Source organism: Rhea pennata, chromosome 6, assembly GCF_028389875.1.
Source record: "Rhea pennata isolate bPtePen1 chromosome 6, bPtePen1.pri, whole genome shotgun sequence".
Taxonomy (NCBI): domain Eukaryota; kingdom Metazoa; phylum Chordata; class Aves; order Rheiformes; family Rheidae; genus Rhea; species Rhea pennata.
In genome coordinates, this window is record NC_084668.1 from 43971419 (window position 1) to 43990304 (window position 18886).

General features: G+C 38.6%; 1 protein-coding gene across 5 annotated transcripts in view; it reads right to left on the reverse strand.

Annotated features, from left to right (window-relative positions):
- The window catches only part of ADARB1 (adenosine deaminase RNA specific B1), a 95954-nt gene that overhangs the window by 51229 nt on the left and 25839 nt on the right, over positions 1 to 18886 (reverse strand). For 3 of the 5 annotated variants that reach the window (XM_062579328.1, XM_062579325.1, XM_062579326.1), the window contains exon 2: positions 15108 to 15144. The exons of 1 other annotated variant lie outside the window; for it this stretch is intronic. The gene's annotated coding sequence lies outside the window, so the exon portion shown is untranslated. Of the gene's footprint in view, positions 1 to 15107; positions 15145 to 17570; positions 17723 to 18886 lie in introns of all 5 variants that reach the window. One more of the 5 variants, XM_062579327.1, reaches the window with a different exon arrangement.

The window sequence follows — 18886 nt, forward strand, 5'->3', positions numbered from 1 at the left end:
ACATGAGTTTCCAGGCAAATTTAAACTAAATTCTTCAACTCATCACAATGGATTTTGGGAGGGCTTTTGTCACTCCTGCAAGGATGTGCTTCAAGCTATATTATGATCTCTGTTGCACAGCAGCTCTGATCATTACATTTTGCAGTAGGCTCTGTGAACTGCTCAGGACCAAGCTGAAAACGGCTTACCCTCTTGCCAGCTTCTTCATTAGCTGATCCATCATAAATCAGTCTCTAAGTCTAGTTTTGATATTATGTCCTGATGTGACATTCATCCAGTTTACATGGGAGGCATACAAGTCTACCGTCACTACCAAGTCTCCCACCATGCCGCGCTCTGATCTCCTTTAGCACACCACAGTTGCTTTCATTACCCTCACTAAACAGTCAATAATATAGTCTTAGCAATGCTTCTGCTACAAAGATTAATCCATAGCAATCCCACGCTATTAACATAATTATTCTATTGCCTTTCAAATTTCCTTTTAATAACTCTATCACAAATGCTAATACATCAACATGACTGACTGCTTTTGCTGACAATCAGATAAAATTAAGATTCAACACCTACTTTTGTTAAGGGTATATCTGATCTGGTCTGTCAAAACTATTATGAAGAGTCCACAGCAATCACAAGGCAAACTTCAGCACTCTTGTTCTTAACAATACAATTGTTTCCCATCAGCATTTCAGCCTTTTACTTTTAACATGGAAAGAGGGAACAGGCTTTAAAGCTCCTGGAATATTTTCATTCCCATTCAGCAATATGTATTCTTTTTCTTTTTTCCTCTTCAATAAGATATTTGACATTTCATATTTTCAGAATTTGCAAGGACTTCAGTATCCGGACGAACACAGATGCTGAAATTCTGGGGCATCATTTCTAATTATCCATGCAAATTTTACCTACAAAGTACATATCTTCCTAAAAATTACCAATCAAACAGAGACACTTTCAGGATAAGCATTCAGGATATTCAGGACTCAGCAGAATGAACAATAACCAATTCAGACTGAGGCTGTAGTCACATATGCTGTCTTCAACAGAGATTAAGACACTGGTCTTACCACTCCTTCAGCAGCTGACTCTCAGCATAGATACACAACTGGCGGTACCAGTAAAGCTACCAGAGTTGTGCAGCACTACAACAAATGGTGCCTGGGGAAGGAAAAGGTGAGACACTGGTGATATCTTAAGATCGTACTGCCAGGAAAGACAATGTATGGTGAAACCACAGACCAAGATTGCAACTGGAAGGGACAGGAAGGAACGGTCAGGAAACAGAGGTTATCTGTGCCTCCAAAAAAGGGGAAACACTGGAAAGCATGCAGCATAAAAGACAAAGCTTGATTTTATGTTATTGTATGGGTTGGCACAAACGGTAACTGGGCACATTACAAAGATCATCAGAAGAAAGAGGTGGCTTAGGTGGAGACCCTAGCAAAGCATGTTATGGTAAGACACTAATCAAACAGGTAGCTCTATGAGTAGCTGATCTCAAGAAACCCTGCTGCCTCCAGCTCCAACCCTCCTGGCACTATTGCCTTGCATCTCAGCAGCTTTACCTTAACGAGATTGCCTTGTGACTCATCAACTTCAGCTGAAGTTCTCCCTGCCACAGATCTTTCATAACCTCTTTCCAATGGGAATGCTATGATGTTAAAAGAGCACATCTGAACTCACTGCAACCCCAGGGATTTTCTGTTTATGTATTGTTCAATACCCAATTTCTAGTGAAGTGCTTGCTCAACTATGTGTTTTGCTCTTATTACAACCTTTCCCTCTGGACACACATCTGTTTCTCTCTCTTCCATCTAGCTGTCAACTTTAATTAAATATTTAGCAACTTCATACTCCCTTCAAGTGTCAACATTGGTGGAAATCAGACAACATATTCAACACTTACTGAGAGGAGGGACTCATATAAATCAATATAGTCACTTGGTAAGGTTGATGCAAAAGAAAAAAAAATCTCACCACCTTTGCTAACATTAAAAAAGAAAACAACCAAGGAAAACAAAACAAAACTTCCATCTAAGGATGAAAGATAATATGTAGGAATACTGAAACAAATAATACAGCTGACCGTGTAACAGTTGTATAACCCACTGGTTAAAATGCAAAATTAAATGTGCATATAAAATATTTAAAAATTTGTAACTCATAAAGGAGTATCAGATACTGAGAAAAGGAATAAAGAATGTCAGTAGTAAATACAGACAGTATATTTGCAATGTTAACACCTATGCTAGGTCAAATATTGTTATTCAGTAATTAAAGATGTTTAAAACTGCTATATCCTCAACTGAACAAATCCTCATCAGGTAAACTATTTGCAATCTTTATGGCTTACTTTCACAGCAGGAGTTGAGCAGTACTTATAGAAAAAGCAAAAGGCCTATTTAGTAATCATTAGGCTAATTAATACTATGCCTTTAAAAGTTACATGAGAAAGAAAAATACATCATATATTTGTCACTATTTCACTTGCTATTTCAATAACAAATCATTCCATTCATGGGTGTCAAGAGCCTGTAATTATAATAAATTTCATATCAACAATGTAAAATATTTATGAGCACTTAGGTTTGTGGCCTCGAAAATGCCTCTTTGCTCCTGCAAGAAAATTTCCATTTCACTCCTCAACTCAGCCTGGAGAAGATAGCGATTTAAGTAATTTAGAGGCTTCTCCATAAACAAGGAGAGGAGAACAGTGCCAAAACACACAAAACACATTTCTGAGCAACATGAAGCGGCTTAGATATCCCGCTAGTTAGACAGCGCAAACTAAAGCGGACCTTCATCATGCACGTAAGCATGATGCACAAGACAAACAGTAAAAGTCCCCAAAGACTATGTCACTTGCAGTTTGGAACTGCAAGGGCAAAGAGCTAAAACACTACATTCACACATACTACTCCTGAGACTCCTAGGGGTACTCAAAACCAAATCACAGAACTTTCTCAACTTTTAGCTTTAGCTGAATTGTAGGTTTCAGTTATAATCTCTCGTCCTTACTCTCCTCATCATGCACCTTGTGTACTACAGCCTCTCTGCACTAGTCCTTAAAAATCCCATCTTACCTTTTGTAACATATTCAAAGGGATTTTAAGACCATCACTTCATACCTAGGTATAGATGCATGTCCACATCCATACATACTTTCTTTACAGCAGTTTTGGCCTTCTCTGCTCCATTTGTTTCACTTTACACAGAACTCCAGCACTTGGCTTTTAGGGTTCTTCATTACAAGCTCAGCTCTATCACTATCTTTTATGTAGTAATGGGATACCTGAACTTCATTCCACAAACACATCCCCATTGATTGTTTCAGTGTGAGCACTATTAAACTTTCATCTTGAGTAGGAAAGAGACAAGAATGAGTTCCCTGTATCTAGAAAGCTGTAATATTATTTTCTCAAATCCTACCCTAGAGGTCTTCTCTGCTGCAGTGCCCACAGGTGTTTTGAAACTGTTGCAGCTGCTCTGTGAGCCCATGTCAACCTTGCACTTATGATATTTAACATACCATTTATGTTTCCTCCTGTACCACTAAAACTAATAGGCCTCACCTAAGACATTAGCACTTTGTATTGTCGAGCTGTTTCATGTTTTGTCAAACAAAGACCTTCAGCATTCAAAGACCACCGAAATACTTTAGGTTCTTTAGATACTTCAGGATTTTGTAGGCCTGAGTTAAAACACTCCTGATAGCCCACAGGAGGATGCAGAGCTTCTGGTCATGTTTTATTTCAGCTGCAAGCTTCCCCAATCTTGGGCTGTTCCATTTCATGCTGGCTAGCAGAGTCCCCATTTCATGACAGCTTCCAACCCCGTGCAATTTGGGGAGGAAAAAAACCAGACAACTAAAGTTGCCATAAATAAGCATGTTTTACTAAGTGGAGTAAAACAAACAAATTATTATTTCAAACACCCAGAAATCAAGCAAGCCTTCATTAAAATAAAATTTAAGAATCAGAAAAGCCTTCCAAACATAAAATAGGAACTGACCACAGTTTTATTTATTTCTGTCTTCAACAGCCTCTGGTTACACCTGTATACTGAAAAAACCTCACTGCATTAAATGGGATGGTAGCATCATCTGCACTACTTAACACTGAAAGAAGCATCAGCCTTTTTGCATCAGATGAGTACACAAGAAATCACAAAATTAAATATTCTTTAATGTTGGTAGGATTGGAGGTTTCTTGATTTCTTTTCCCCTCCTTTCTTGCACTATCACATATCCTTAGAGCTATTTTCAGTATAGGCAGGAGCACTGATTCTGCTGTCTGTAACACAGTTGGGCAGGGGATATGGGATACATCACAATCTCCCTGTTCTTCCCTAGCTGCTGCTCATCTGAATTTGGCACCAAGTTCTCATCTCTCCAGAATGAGGAGCCTGTTCTTTGCTCTTTGACTCTACAGCACCTCATGCAAGGACTTTTGTCATTGCTGGGCCCTCAAGCACTACAATAATACAAAATGAGCATTTGGACATCAAGGAAATCCTGTCAAGGAGGCAAAATCAGAGAGGGAGGTAGATGACTCCAGGGTCATGAATCAATGCAAGTATTACAGCAATAACAAATAGACAACAAAATACTGCCTAGGAACAAGGGATGAGCGAAAGAATCAGGAAGAGAGTGGAGCAATTTTCCAGAGACAAAGAAAACATCTAGAGACTGGAGATGACAGTTTTCAAGTAACATGTGCATGCCCACGTGCACAATGGGAGAAGCCAGAAGCCTTTTGTGCTTGCTGTTGACAGTGCTACACAAATGAAAAGCCAGGAAGACTCAAGCGTGAGATTTCTCCAGTCTCAGCCAGGAAGCTAGAGACTTCAGAAAGGAGATACCTCTTCTCAGAGCCTGAAACATTTTCCTGATACACAATCTGATACGTTATCACAGTACACTCACCAGGACCTTTGCCACCAGGCAAGAAGGATCACACTCTGTGTTTAACCCTGCTTCTCTAAGAGCACAGCAGTTGGGCAGCAGCTGGCTCACCTATTTTCAATAACCATGTGGGCCACCCTTGCATAACAGCAGCACTACTTTGAGAATCTCTCTTCTGTCTGATCACCATCTTCACTTGAACAGATGGATAGAGAGATGGGAAAGGCTAACACAAATCGCATAAGCCTTTCTCCTCTAAAGAGATTAAAAATTGTAGTAAAACTTTTGAGAACAGGCTACTTATGTTTGCTCTATAAAAGCTTCTTAAGTTTGCTTTCTGAAAAGAGCCCAATTTTGTAAAAATTGCATTAAAAATTTTTTAAAATTATGTGTTTCAATATGTATAAAACAATAAACTAAAACATTCTGAAAATAATAAAATGCTAGAAGTCTTACAAGTCAAGGTATTCTTACACTATGTATTTCCATAGTCTACAGGTAGTATCACATCAATTAAAAAAAATAAATAAATAAATAAAAAATAAATCATACACCACCACATGCTAACAACTGAACAAAGCTTACAGGCTTGAACAGGAGCCTGTGAAATTCTTATTTTTGACCAGAGTCAACTGCAATTATTACTTTTCCCAGAAGAGACAGAGAGCTGATTCAAATAGTAAGTCTACATCTAAATAAGAGAAATACAGACGAACCTTCCTTTTCAACTACCACCCTCAGATGCCTAATTGCCCAATTATGTTCATCTTTTAGCATGGAGATGACATCCCATCTAGATTCTAAGAAACCACTAGCAGATATTTTTTCAAAGCTCACATTTGCTGCTGACTGAACTCAGGACAGCAAGTACAAAAATGTGAGTTAAGTCTGCAGCCAAAGCCAAACAACTGGCATAGCCACCTTCATCTATGCTGTCAATTAAATGTTGCTTATAGCTTAGGTATTTATTAGGTTAAAGTTTTGTACAGTTTTGTTTGACTTTAAACACAAGCCTCTTGAGGGTTTGCTAGGTAGATTCTGACTTGACAATTTTTTTCCATTACTTCTGGCCTTGGTGACTTTTTCTGAAGTTAAATACAAAGAGATGTTCTCCTCTCCTCTGTCTAGAGCACCATGGATGCGAAGTCATACTGGCAGAAGCCCCTGGGAAGTGCACATGGCTGCAGGGAGGTACAACCTAGCGTGGTCTCCAGCTAGAGCATACAGACATGTTCAAGACCTAGTTTTTGCCCAGAGCACTAACTTGAGAGCAATGAGGGAAAGTAAAGGGTTAAAGTCAACGAACTCACTGCTTCTTCCTTCTTCTTCAGAGTTTATGGCCATAGACAATGCCAAGACAGATTCTGCAGCACCACTGTTTCAGAAACTCTGCTTGAAGGCTGAGAGGTAGACACTCCAGCAGCTCTAGGAGAAATACATAGTGACATACACACCCCACCCACTCCTGGAATCCACTGTCCTTTAATAGAGGCAATCCCAAACTTAGTTTTCTCGCATGCTATCACATCTTCTGCAGGTGCTACAGCCACGGCGGGCACCTCTGTGCCCATACAGAGAAGAAACGCTGACCCAGCACCCATCACATTAGTTCTAAACACAGCCCCTGGGTACCTTGCACACATGGCTACCACAGAGCTACCCAACACCACTGCTTGGGAACACTCATACTATCCAAAGGGTTCTCTGAAAAGATTTCTATGCAATAGTGCTTTCAAGAAGCTTGTCATGCTTGGGCTCTTTTGCTTTGCAGGACTAACAAGAAGCTTGTTTACCAAAGAGCAGGCCAGAGCAGCACCCTTGACACAACAAAGACTGCAAGGCCCTCAACTGTGGGTGCAAAGCAACAAGAGCATGCCTACAAACTTACTACATGGACACTTTAGGGAAAAGAAAGGGCTGTGCTACGTATAAGTTTGTATCAAGGGAAAAAAAAGGGGGAGAGGGAGAAAACTATCTCAACTCAATTTTCAGATTAAACCATTCTCGGAGAAAGTAACAATAATCAGATAAATCAGAGAACAGAATGAGAGGCAGATGATTGCTACAAGCCGTTGTAATTGAAAAAATGCATTGTAGAATTCATCGCAGATATTCAACTAAAATCTTAGAAAGCTTTCAGTATTCTCCTGCACAGCAATTTCCTATCACAAAATTATTGTTAAGGTTTCTACAAAGTATACTTACTTAAGAAGTCCAAATAACATTTATTTTTCCTTGTTAAAAAAAAAAACAAAAACAAAAAAAAAAAAACAGAGTATGTATAACATAAGAGACAGTACTTGGCTAGAGCAGAAAGAATCAGTATGTCCTAGCACCTTTTAGGCACATTTGATTAAGAGACTTCTCTTCCTATCTTTTCCCACTGTACTCCATGAAAATTTTTTTCAGCTAGCCTCTATAAGTATAGGATGGGGCTATAAAGAAAAATCTTAAAATGCCCTTCCATACAGAACAGATCTTGTGGAGAACAGCGCTAAAACATGTTTTGAGAAATCGGGATTTGGTTTTTCAGAAAAAGGAATCTGAACTCAAGCTTCTCACTACAGAAAACAGCTTCGTCTTCTGTCAAGGCATGCTTTATCAGTCCTGAAATCATTAACAACTCAGTTGTGACTTCACTTTGAAGAAGAAACAGTGTTTCTGACTTCTTTGACCTTCTAAACTTGTATTACAGCAGATTTAATAAAGCAGTAAAACTGCAGTAATAGATAAACTTATTATTGCTCATAAATATTATATTCAGCTACAGATGCTCAAAAATCTCTGAGATCCTACAGGTATAACATCTTTGCTTTCCTTGAGAATTAACATTCAGGAATTTTTAGTGACATCTGACCAATGACAAATTTCATAAAGGACTCTACTGAAACAGCGCATTTACATCAAACAGGAGATGCAATCAAAATATTCAGTTTTATTCCTGATAACCTCATCTAAAATAAGTGACACCTGGAATAGTAGCCTTTAAGAGCACTTGAAAAAAATTAATTTTGGAAAAAAGATAAAAATAAAGGGAAAAAGGTTAATTGTTGCTCTTGGTGCTCAGAGATTACCAAGCTTTGAAAAAAACAGCAATAAAGAACAACTGACATAAATATTAATTACTTAGTTACTTATCTGATTTGGGTCCAGACAGTCAGTGCACATACAGAACCTTTTTGGGGAAAAAGAACTGTTGAAAAAGTCTGATCCTTGGGACAAAAAAAACCTATTTTCTCTCAAGTATGCTGTAAAATAAATACAGGCTTTCACTCTAATGGTTCAGCAGAGGGTTTTGTGTTTTTTTTTTTAATATAGTGTGACAAATCAAAATCCAGCTATTAACTAAATTCAATTACCATAGCTAAGTGATTCTGTATAGCAACATATCCTATAATATTTAGAATACAAGCAGTACTATAAAACAACTAAAACACCCCAAGCTTTTCTAAATGCATTATACACCAGCGATGCCAAACATGGAAAAAAAAGTCACATCTAAAACTATGCTGTATGCTAATTTAAATGGTCATTAAAAAGTACACTAAGTTTACATTTTTAACCTCTTACTTTCCTGAAGTCTCTGTATTCCATAGAGTATTTGCAAAGGCATGAAAACACCAGAAGTAGTTCTAAATGTATTAGCCAACACAGCCAATTTGGCAGTATTTGGTTTTGTTTCCCGAGTGGCTACTTGAAAGGGTTTTAACTAAATGTTTGATAGAACACACACACACACACACACACACACTATATGAGTACAGAGATATAATTCATGTTTCCTTTGTTCCAATATTCTGTATTTTCACTACATGAAAAGTTGTAAAGGACCCTTTTAATATCTATCTTGGTTGACACTTATCATTGAAGAAAAACTAGATACAAGTCATATAGGAAGTTCTGTATGCTTAGCAACTCTCCAGTGTTAATAACAGTATATATAGCCATTAAACGTCATACAAAAAACTAACCTGACAGATGAAACAAATAATATTGTAAAGACAACAGAAAAAAAAAGGGGGGAAGAAGAAAAAAAAAAGGAAGAAGAAAAAAAGGAAGAAAAGAAAAAACACAAAGCTACAGCTCAGAGAAATTTCATGTATTTTTTGAAAGACTGTTCAAAATGCTTCTTCTGTCTTATAAATCCAAATAGACAACACTGAAGTCTCATTTAGTACTTAAAGCTCAAACCCCACCTGAAAATCTTTACACTGGCGCATTTAAGAAACCTCATCAGTACTTCATTTTCACAGTACAGCAATTAAAAATACACTACCTTTCCTCTCAGAACGTCTCTTACGCCTTCTTTTATAGCGACGTCTGACAACGCTGAAGAAAGTCCCCATGCTGAAAGTCGCAGTCAGGAGAGATGCCATTAGCCCAAGAGCCACAGTCCACGGCCAGGTCAGGTCATCAGCATGCTATATCTCACTCTAGCTCTCTTAATAACTCGGCATATAGATGCAGTGATTTATTCCAGCAAGTCACAGCAGCAACAAGAGTTAACCTGTGTTACATCCCCACTATATGCTCTCTTCACCTATTCAAGGTCCATTCATCAAACTGCAGGATTAACTGCACGGTACAATAAACACTGCAGTTGAGCGCTACCATCCGCAAGGGGCACATGTGACAATTAACCCTTGGATATATTTTTGAAAGTGAAAGCGGGCAAGGAAGGACAGTTTTCCTCAGATGACATTACCAAAGGCATCCTCACTCACCGGTTTTCATCGCTGCCAGCCGTGGAAAGGCAAATTCGCTTTCAAAATAAACAGAAAAGGGAAGCTCTTTGGCCTGGCATCAGCCTTTTACATTTCATAGAAATACCAGGCGTACAGAAGAGGAAAACGTTATATATCTTCGCTGCATGCAGTTAATTAAGATTCCTTCACCATTCTTTACAACTGTTTCTAATTTCTCATGCTCTTAGTCATGCATTTCATACAATGCCTAGAAATAGGCACAAAATATATTTGTGTATAACAGGTATACAGAAATACGCAAATCTCAAAGAGCAATGTTTCAGTCCCCAGTTTTTCACAGGTGGGTGTGGATGTCAAGTTTTGATAACAGACTTCCCAAAGTCAATAGTAACTGTGGCATTTTCTAGCCTTTTTGTAAACAAAAACAACACATTTTGCAATGTGATGTTATCACGTTTTCCAGTTTAAGTAATCAACTGAAATGCAAATATTGCTCCTATGGATTAATGGCACAGATTAAGGGTTGCAGCTAACCTGTAATCCTGTTTGCAGCTAAAACCTTACAGGACAGAAATCATTCTCCAGCATGAGATGGGGGCCCCCTGAATCGCACTATGATCTGATAACCTAACCAAGGGGCTCCACAAGTTTTTTCATCACAGTCCTACAGTGAGTTGACTTCCCCGATCAGTCATTTGCATCTGCCCTCACAGATCTTTGTTTCTCAATAATTTAGGCTTTGGCTCTTTGAATGACAAATGATCAAAACTGAATAAGCTCTGGTAGATGACTTTCACAGAAAACTGTATTTTGAAAACTAGGTAGACTTGCATTTTTGGAAAAATGCATTGCCCCTGGTGTCTTGAACTAGCAGAATATCACTAAACAAAAGCAACACTCAAGCTTAGTAACATGATGAGCTTGAGTGGTGCTTCTGACCACCTAAGACCTGCTTCCCAAACCAACCAAAACTAGAAACAGTCTCATTTAAAAGTCTGACATTGGCCCTCCAATGCTATAGGGGTCTTGTCTTACAAACCCTAAAGGTCTGGAAGATCCTTGCAAGATTAAGGTAGAAATCAAGAAAACCTCAGTGAAGTGCTCAACTCCCAGTGTCAGCATGGAACACAAGCTATGCTTCAGCGCAGCATTTTCCCACCTGACCACACCTAATTTACACCCACGTGCAGAAGTCCTCTTCATCACCAACTACTGTTTGGGGGCAAAGTTTAACACTTCAGGTCACATTAAGGTGAGCATGATGGGGAAAGAGCAAAGAGGGTGAGGTAGCTACAATCTACATAGCCTTGAGGGAAACACTATTGATACATAGAGAAAGAGAGAGACCCACTCTCTTGAACTGAAGTTAAAAAATACAAACCTGGAATGAGAACTCAATCAACACTCTCACCCTCAAAACCCACACATTGTCTTAGTCTGTTCACACACTTTTTTCTTCTTTCTAGTGCTTATATTCACTTCATTCTCACTCTGCTTTGAGCTGCAGACCAACCAGCTCCCTTCATGCCATGTTTTTCCAGTACTCCTGTTGCTATGTTAGTGATACAGCTTGCTTAACTGCACACCTCTCACAGCCTCACCTCTACATACATTCAAATAAGAAAAATTTGGACATATGGAAGTTGAAGTGACCATAAAAATAATGCATCATCAACCACCACTGCTTGAGAAATGCAATTTAAATTTAAATTCTGTTGTGCAGAAAGCCAAGGTGAGACTTACTTAAGTTTCCTAGATCCCTGTTAGATCCAGAAAGCCCCTCTCAATTAGTGGTATTGCAAGGACAGAACGTCCCTGACAACTTTGATTTAACAGATAAAGGAAATTTAAAAGTTGAAAGTTCAGGTGGACTAAGGGCCACAATTTTTTCACGCAATTCTAACTTTCAAATACTTTGGCAAGGCATCCCCCCAACCAGAAAATCTACTGTCCTGCAAAGAACTGAACGAAGCTCACTGCTGGTTACCACAAGCAGACATACAGAGCAACAAGCCATCTTCTGATTACGGCACACATTAGAAACTACCTGTATCTCTGAAAACACATGCAGAAATTCTTAACTTATTTGTGAGATCAACACAGGCCACAATCCACCAGCTGTTTGCAAACTACAGCCTGAGAAACATTGTTCTCAACAGTCAGGCAAGACTCTCACTCCTTCCAAATGCCTTTACCATAACTCCTCCAGCTGTTGAGACTTTCTCCACCTTCTTTTCCTCACCACAGGTATGTATGCATTGCACTGCGTGGCTATTAGGAAGCTTCAGGATGCAACAGTATTTGAGCATTGGAAGTATTCAGTACGAGAAGTACTCACAACATAAACACAGTTAACAAGCAAAGAAGCAGTCAAGGTATAACAATTAACTAAGGACAGCTGACATATGGGCAGTGCAAATCTGCATAGGCTTCTTAGTTGCAACTTTATTGTTTCTGATACCAGAGAATTGTTTGAAATGAGCAATTATATATCCACAGTTGACTAAGTGAAAAGATCAACTGAGAGTTTGGTTGTTTGTGGGATTTATTTTTTTTTTAAGGTTGGATAACAAGAACAATCTCCTCAGCCTTAAAAGTTTAAAACGAAAGGGATATCAGATCTCTATTTCCCTCCCAGCGAAGGATTGCCACATTTCTTATTGAAAATTTAAAAGTGATGTTGCCTTAAAGAATTAATTTACCTGTCTTAACCTGTCAAATATTTGGTTTACAGGACAGATCAAAGACTGAAAAAATATTTCTCCAGCTCACAGCTGTAGGACAGTTTAAGCTCTCCTCTCCAAAGTAGCACCTACTCTCTTGACCACTGCTCCTCAAAACAGCAAAGTGACTCTGGGATATCAGATTCAGGAAGAAGATCTGAGATAGTTTTAGCCAACTCAGTGAAGGATGATGGGTTTCAAAACATGAATAGATTCTCTAAGATCTGAATACTGAGTAAGGAAAGCACAGAGTGTGCTTTAGAGAGAAACTTATGCCATCTTCAAATGAATACAAGTAGGTCACTATTAACAGTACAGCTCTAAGATATAAAAACGTTCAGCCGTTAACGGCGTAACACTGAATATTCATCAGTCAGTAAATATACTGTGGATAGTCTGCAAAGACTGTAGAACAAAGCAGGTTAAGTGCTGAATAAAAGGAGGCAGACACTACAAACTGGAACAAAAATGTAGCATTCAGTTTTAACGTGCATTTTGGGAACAGTAAATCCTGTAGAAATCTCTGTATTTCACAGAAGCAGTATCCACAAAGGCACCAAAGGGAAACATGATTGCCTTTACTCCAAAGAACAAGCAATTTGCAGGAGGGAATCTTCTTACATAATTACTCATCTTGAGTACTTCCATCTCATCAGCATCACTAAATTAGGAATACAGGAACACCAAGCAGCTGAGGTGTCCTAGATCAAAACCACAAAGACAAACTAAGCCAAGTGAGAACAGGAGCTCAATAGTATGACTCAGTGGAAAACTTCAGTCGCTCCTGTGTTTTCTTCTGTGATGTAGAGCCCTAGAACAAAACCAGCCTAGTTTTCTCTAGATCTGTGGCTTGTGGTAGACTGATTTTGGGGGCTAAATATTGCAAGTTCAACCTGAAGCTCCTGGCGTGGTGGCATTTATGAAGTCTCCTCCTGTCTACATGCTCTAGTATCCAAAAGCTTGAGGCCATACTGTAGTCCTTTCTGTCAATCAAAGCACCTGCAAAATACTTCCTTCACCCAGCACTTTGCCCAAAACTCAGGCAAAGTTATCATACAGTATTGCTATATGTATCAGATTTGCTTCAAATCAGATATGAGTTAGAACGCTGTTTGGGAAAGAGGACTGAAACAATGTGATCACAGAAGGAAGAAGGTTCTTGCTACATATTTGTTTCATATTACCTGAAAAGTCTTCCTGCCCCAGTTAAAATATCCTTACAAGTCTGATTTACTTAGGTATTTGGAGACTACTATAAACTTTATATGCTCTTTCAAGATACATTTGGACACAGTATATTTTTAATCCCTCCCTCCCCCTCCTTCAACATGCAATTCATACCAGTTTTGAGCACTAGGATAGTATTGCAGGCCAACAGCAAGATTTCTTGCATTCTATACTGCAGTGAGACTGCATATAAATTAGTAGTAACTGCTAGAATTTCCTGTAGACTAATTACAGCCTGAACATTTGCTCGGCGCAGCAAACTCACCCAGTGTGTGCAGAACTCCTGGCTGCACCCCAGGAAGCCCAGGTAGCACCGGGAGCAGAAGCATCAGAGCAGTTCAGCTCCTCAGGTGATTTAAATACACTCTAACAGCACCATCTGCTGTTACACTACAGACTGAAAACCCAGTGCTCTGCTAAATACCAGAAAGACTGGAATCTGGCTCAGAATTAGAATCAAAGTTGTTTCTATGACAAAGAATTTTTAAACGTAAATTTATTAAGAAGTTTTGCTTTAGCTACCAACAGGTGTTCTTCTTGCTGGCTAACTAAAAGCATGGGAAGTCTAATTTTAAGCATAAAAATTATAGTTGTTTAAAACTAACTGCCAATCCTATGGTCCTCAGCATTACATAACAGACACTAGCATGTTCCTATTATTCTAGAAAAAACACCTCCAATACCCCTGACTGTCAGCAACACACTTAAGATGTGCTGCTGGTAAACGTGGTAGCAGTTCAGAGAGGAAAACAGAGCAGCCTAGCTCTCCAAGGAACATGAGCATTTTTATCATAATTTAAAAGGTAACAGTTGTAGCTATCCAGCAGTGCTAAAGAGAAGAGTGGTTAATAGGTTCCCTTGGAAGAAATACCAAGAAAAGTCAAGCTGGTAGAGTGGTCTTATAAATAGCAAATATTTCCTGCTTTCCCATGAGTTACCAAGCTTTGCTCAAACCCCAAACAAAACAAAAAGAAAACTCATTTTCAGCAATAGACAGATATAAAAACTTAATCTTAAAAGTGTTAGGAAACTTTGAAAGAGAGATGCCCTACTTAATAGAAACATCAGGGACCATGTATTTTCTGACAGTCTTATTAAACATTTTGAAATGTCCAAAAATAACTACACAGGTACTACTTGCTGCAATATATGAGGGTCCAAGCTAGGTTTCATTCTCTCAACTCTTAAAACTCAGCTTTTCATATTGAATGTATTAATATGGATTATATATAAATAATATTTTGTGTTCAGAGGCATATGTAAATTTTGTAGGTATTTCAAGGAATAGGTATTTTAAGGTACTATATTCTAAATTTTTAGATTGTTCTGATTCAATCTTATTAGAAAAGCTTCTTGTACAAATGTGGGGTTTTTTTGTTTTTTTGTTTTTTGTTTTTTTGTTTTTTTGTTTTTTTTTACTATTTGACTCTTTAAAAGTTAAGAGGAATTTTCTCAGCACATATAGAAATTTTCTTTCCTCCAACTTGCAATTACAGTGCACCCATCAAAAAAAGACTTACTACATGTTTGGAAATATGATCTGCTTACCTTGTTAACTATCAGAAATACATGCTGATTCTGCAACCTGGAAAAAAAAAAGAAAAAATAAAAGGAAGACAGTATTATTAGTATTATTTTTCTTTTTAAGTGCATTACCATTGGCAACTTCTGACCTTAAAAGTGACAAAATTCTAGTTTTATGAGGATAAACAACACATACTACCAATGCATCAATCACTCTCCTGCAATGCCTGCGAAGAGAGGGGAAGAACAGAATCCAGGACATCCCCAGCTCCAAAAATAAAGACCGAAGGTGCTTAGCAAGAAACATCACAGAGCTTTAAGCAGCTACTTAACAGAAGCCCACCTGCAATCTCTCTGCATCTTCTAGCAGAAAGGATCATCAGGAAATTTGGCCAATAGTAGCTTACACCCAAAGCAACTTACGTGTTATCACAACCAGCATATCCTGCAAACGAATCTAGAGTCACCCCCTTGTTCGATTTCTAAGTCTTAAATTTTACTTATAGTGGTCGATATATCTTAACCCTTATATATAGCGACAGCTCACGTTATAAACTTTTAAAGCAGCAGTTTCCTGATACTACTGACATCATCTTGCAGTCTCCAAAGAACCAGAAAATCCCTCAGCTGTCGGCAGTGTGAGGAAGAAAAACAAATGGCAGATTTGGGGTAAGGAAGAACATGATATTGAGAAATTTTCCCTTTTTATTTCCACAAATACATATAACCTGCTCTGCTGCAGATTCAGGAAAAGAACGGCTTTCATTTTTACAAATAACCTCCTGGTTATTAGAAAATATTTACATGAATGTATCTTTGTGAAGATATGGTATTCTACAATGGTCCTTACATTCAGCAAGCCAAAAAGCTATTTCTAAAATAATAGACTATGTCAGTCAAGTGCTACGTTCTGCCCAAATATGCATGGGGAAACACCATCTTTACCTCTATTTTATAAAATACACCCATTACAGTGTGCATTTTGATCCTTCCACGCTGAAAGGCAAAATTCTATAATGTTACACTGCCCATAAGAGGGTGCTGGTACACTACAAAAACATTCACTAAGTGCAAACTAAATTCAAGCTGTACAGTGTGCATGACATAGTCTTGAATAAGACCAACCCATGAATGTACATATTATATATTAAAATGTTTTGGTCAAGTTAGACAAGAAAAGATCCAATGCCATACTTAAAGTCCCTGTACTAAAATATGGCATTAATTCAGTGCTGGTCTTTTTTTTTCAAATACATTTAAATTTCCCAATACTTTGTGGTGGCATTTTCCAATGACACCAAAAATCTAGAAAAACACAACAACACTATTTTAGCCTTAGCAGGAAGAAGATCTGTAGAAAGCTCTGTGCAGTGTCAACTGAAGTCAGCTTCCCATGAACTGGGTGGACTATAGTTCAAGCACATTAAGTTATCAAGCAGCGCACTATAAATACTGTATCCCAATCTCCATTAGCATTTTCCCACCCTAGCAGCCCCATGCCCACAACAGAACTCCTTCAAACAGTTAGAATATGAAATATAAACTATGAGAACACAATTGGAAATTCAAGCATTTGAGGCCACACCCACAGAAATATTTTTAAGGAACTTTTGCTAATTCTGTTAGCACTGCTTCAAATAAAATTATGATCAATTTTGAGACAATACACTGCTAACAATTTTTAACTAAGGATCAATTTTTTTTATTAGTAAAAGATAGCTGTTTTAGAACCCAACCCCATCTAAGAAAATGGTAAGCCACCGCTGAGGCTGCAGGGATGTGCAAGAGGCACCTGCAAGTCAACCTCCACTGCAAAATCCTGAAAGGAAAGCTGAACGTGTATTAAAACTACCAATGGACAGGCAAAAGAAAAAATACTCTATTACCAATAAAGCTGCAATCTCATTTTTTTGATCATACTGTTAAACCCAGATGCAGACTTGATCGTGTGTTAATACGTATATTCCAGGGTGCTCATATTTTATCTCACTTGTCCAGGCAGCCAGAGGCAAGAACTGCACTTCTCCAAAGGAAAAACAAGGTTTTACATCCCACCACTTTATACACATACACTGGACACAGACCTTGAGGTAGTCCATAGAGTCACTCAGTACACTCAGTTCTTCACAACGAGCTGAAATTGCTAAACCAACTGACTTCACATGTCAACATAGCATGTTTTCCAGAAACTAATTATCCAGAACATGTGGAAAACTTTCCACAGATGTGTGGCAAGACTTTGCATTAGAGGCCCACAGAGAGTATGGTTTATTTGTAATTATTTTGTCAAACAGGGTTTCAAGTAACAAGTACTCACCCTCTTATGGTTTGACTAAACAGAACTGAAACATTTTCCAAACTTTATGAGGTCCCAGTGTTGGGAAACCTGAGGTCAGAAAAGAAAGCAAAAAACTTCCATGCTTGCCAACAAAGCCTTTGACAAAACATGAAAAAAAAATGAGTGCTAGAGGCCAAAACGGCTATTACCAGTGGATGTGGGGTCTTGTTGACTTGCATTTTCCACTTCTACTTGTTGGCCTAATCGGTGTCATCTGAGCACCACACCATGGGGTCTCTTGGGTTTTGATCTCTGGCACAGGTCTTCTGGTACTTCCTTCAGGTGACTTTGTCCAACACTGCTGCTCACAAAGGAAACAGTCAAACTCACGCCACTTCCAGCTCCATAGGCAATAGGAACAAAGATACGTGTGTGCAAGCAGTATCAAAGTCATCATACTTCTACTAGTCTGCCAAAAAGGCTAAAAGAAAAACAAGTAGGCGACGCAGATAGTCATGATCCCTTTTAAATACTCAATCTTCCTTTAACGGAGTGCAATCAAGATATTTCAAAGGGTAAATACAGCTCAGTAGTTTACGTCCTCTTCCAATACAAGAACTACAGGCAACAAAAAACAATAGAAAAGACCAAAAAAATCCCCACACCACACAAGGACAGAAAGAGGTGGCTCTTCATGTAATGTGGTGACCTCTTAAATTCTCTGCCATGGGATCTGGTAGATGCTAAAAGCTTACAGGGGCTCAAAGGGAAACCAGACAGCTTTATGGAAGAGAAATGCACAGTGGCTTATTAATTATGTAGCAATCCCTTAGCTCAGGAAGGCCCTGAGCCACATATATCCAAAGATTGGGAGAATATTCAGAGAACTTATCATATGGCTGCCTGTACCTACACTCATCCCTAATTATCCAGTTTTGGACACTGTCAGAGACAGGCCCTCTGCTGCAACTATTTAGAGTAGGTTTTAGCTTCTATAGATAATAGTTTTCCAAAACCATTGTTGGTCCTATATAGATCCCCTTGAAAATGAGTTTTGAAACTAAAGTTATCTAGGGGATTTATGGTTTGGGTCTTTGCATGGACACTAACGAGTAATGAAAGGAAAAATACCTCAATGTGGACATCGCAACAGCATAGACATATGCCTGGGACAAACCTCTAATCTTCCACATTTCCTACTTGGTTCTGTCCGGTGGTACTCTGATAGTTCAGCACTTGGCTGAAGTCATAACATGCGTCTCAGCCACTTTTTCTGCAAGGCAAACTGGTATTTGAGTGCCAGAACCAACTCCTCCTAGCAGCTCAGCATCGTGCTGCAGCAGCACCATACCAGTAATGCAAAAGTTAGTCTACAAATCTTTATTCTCTTAAGCGTTTCTTCCAGCACAGGTCTCAAAGATGCATGTATGCATCACGTTATCGGCAATTGCTTCCTCCATGAAAATATGACTGTTTAATATGAATTTAGTACGACAGACAACGCTAAAACAAAGACTTAAAAAGC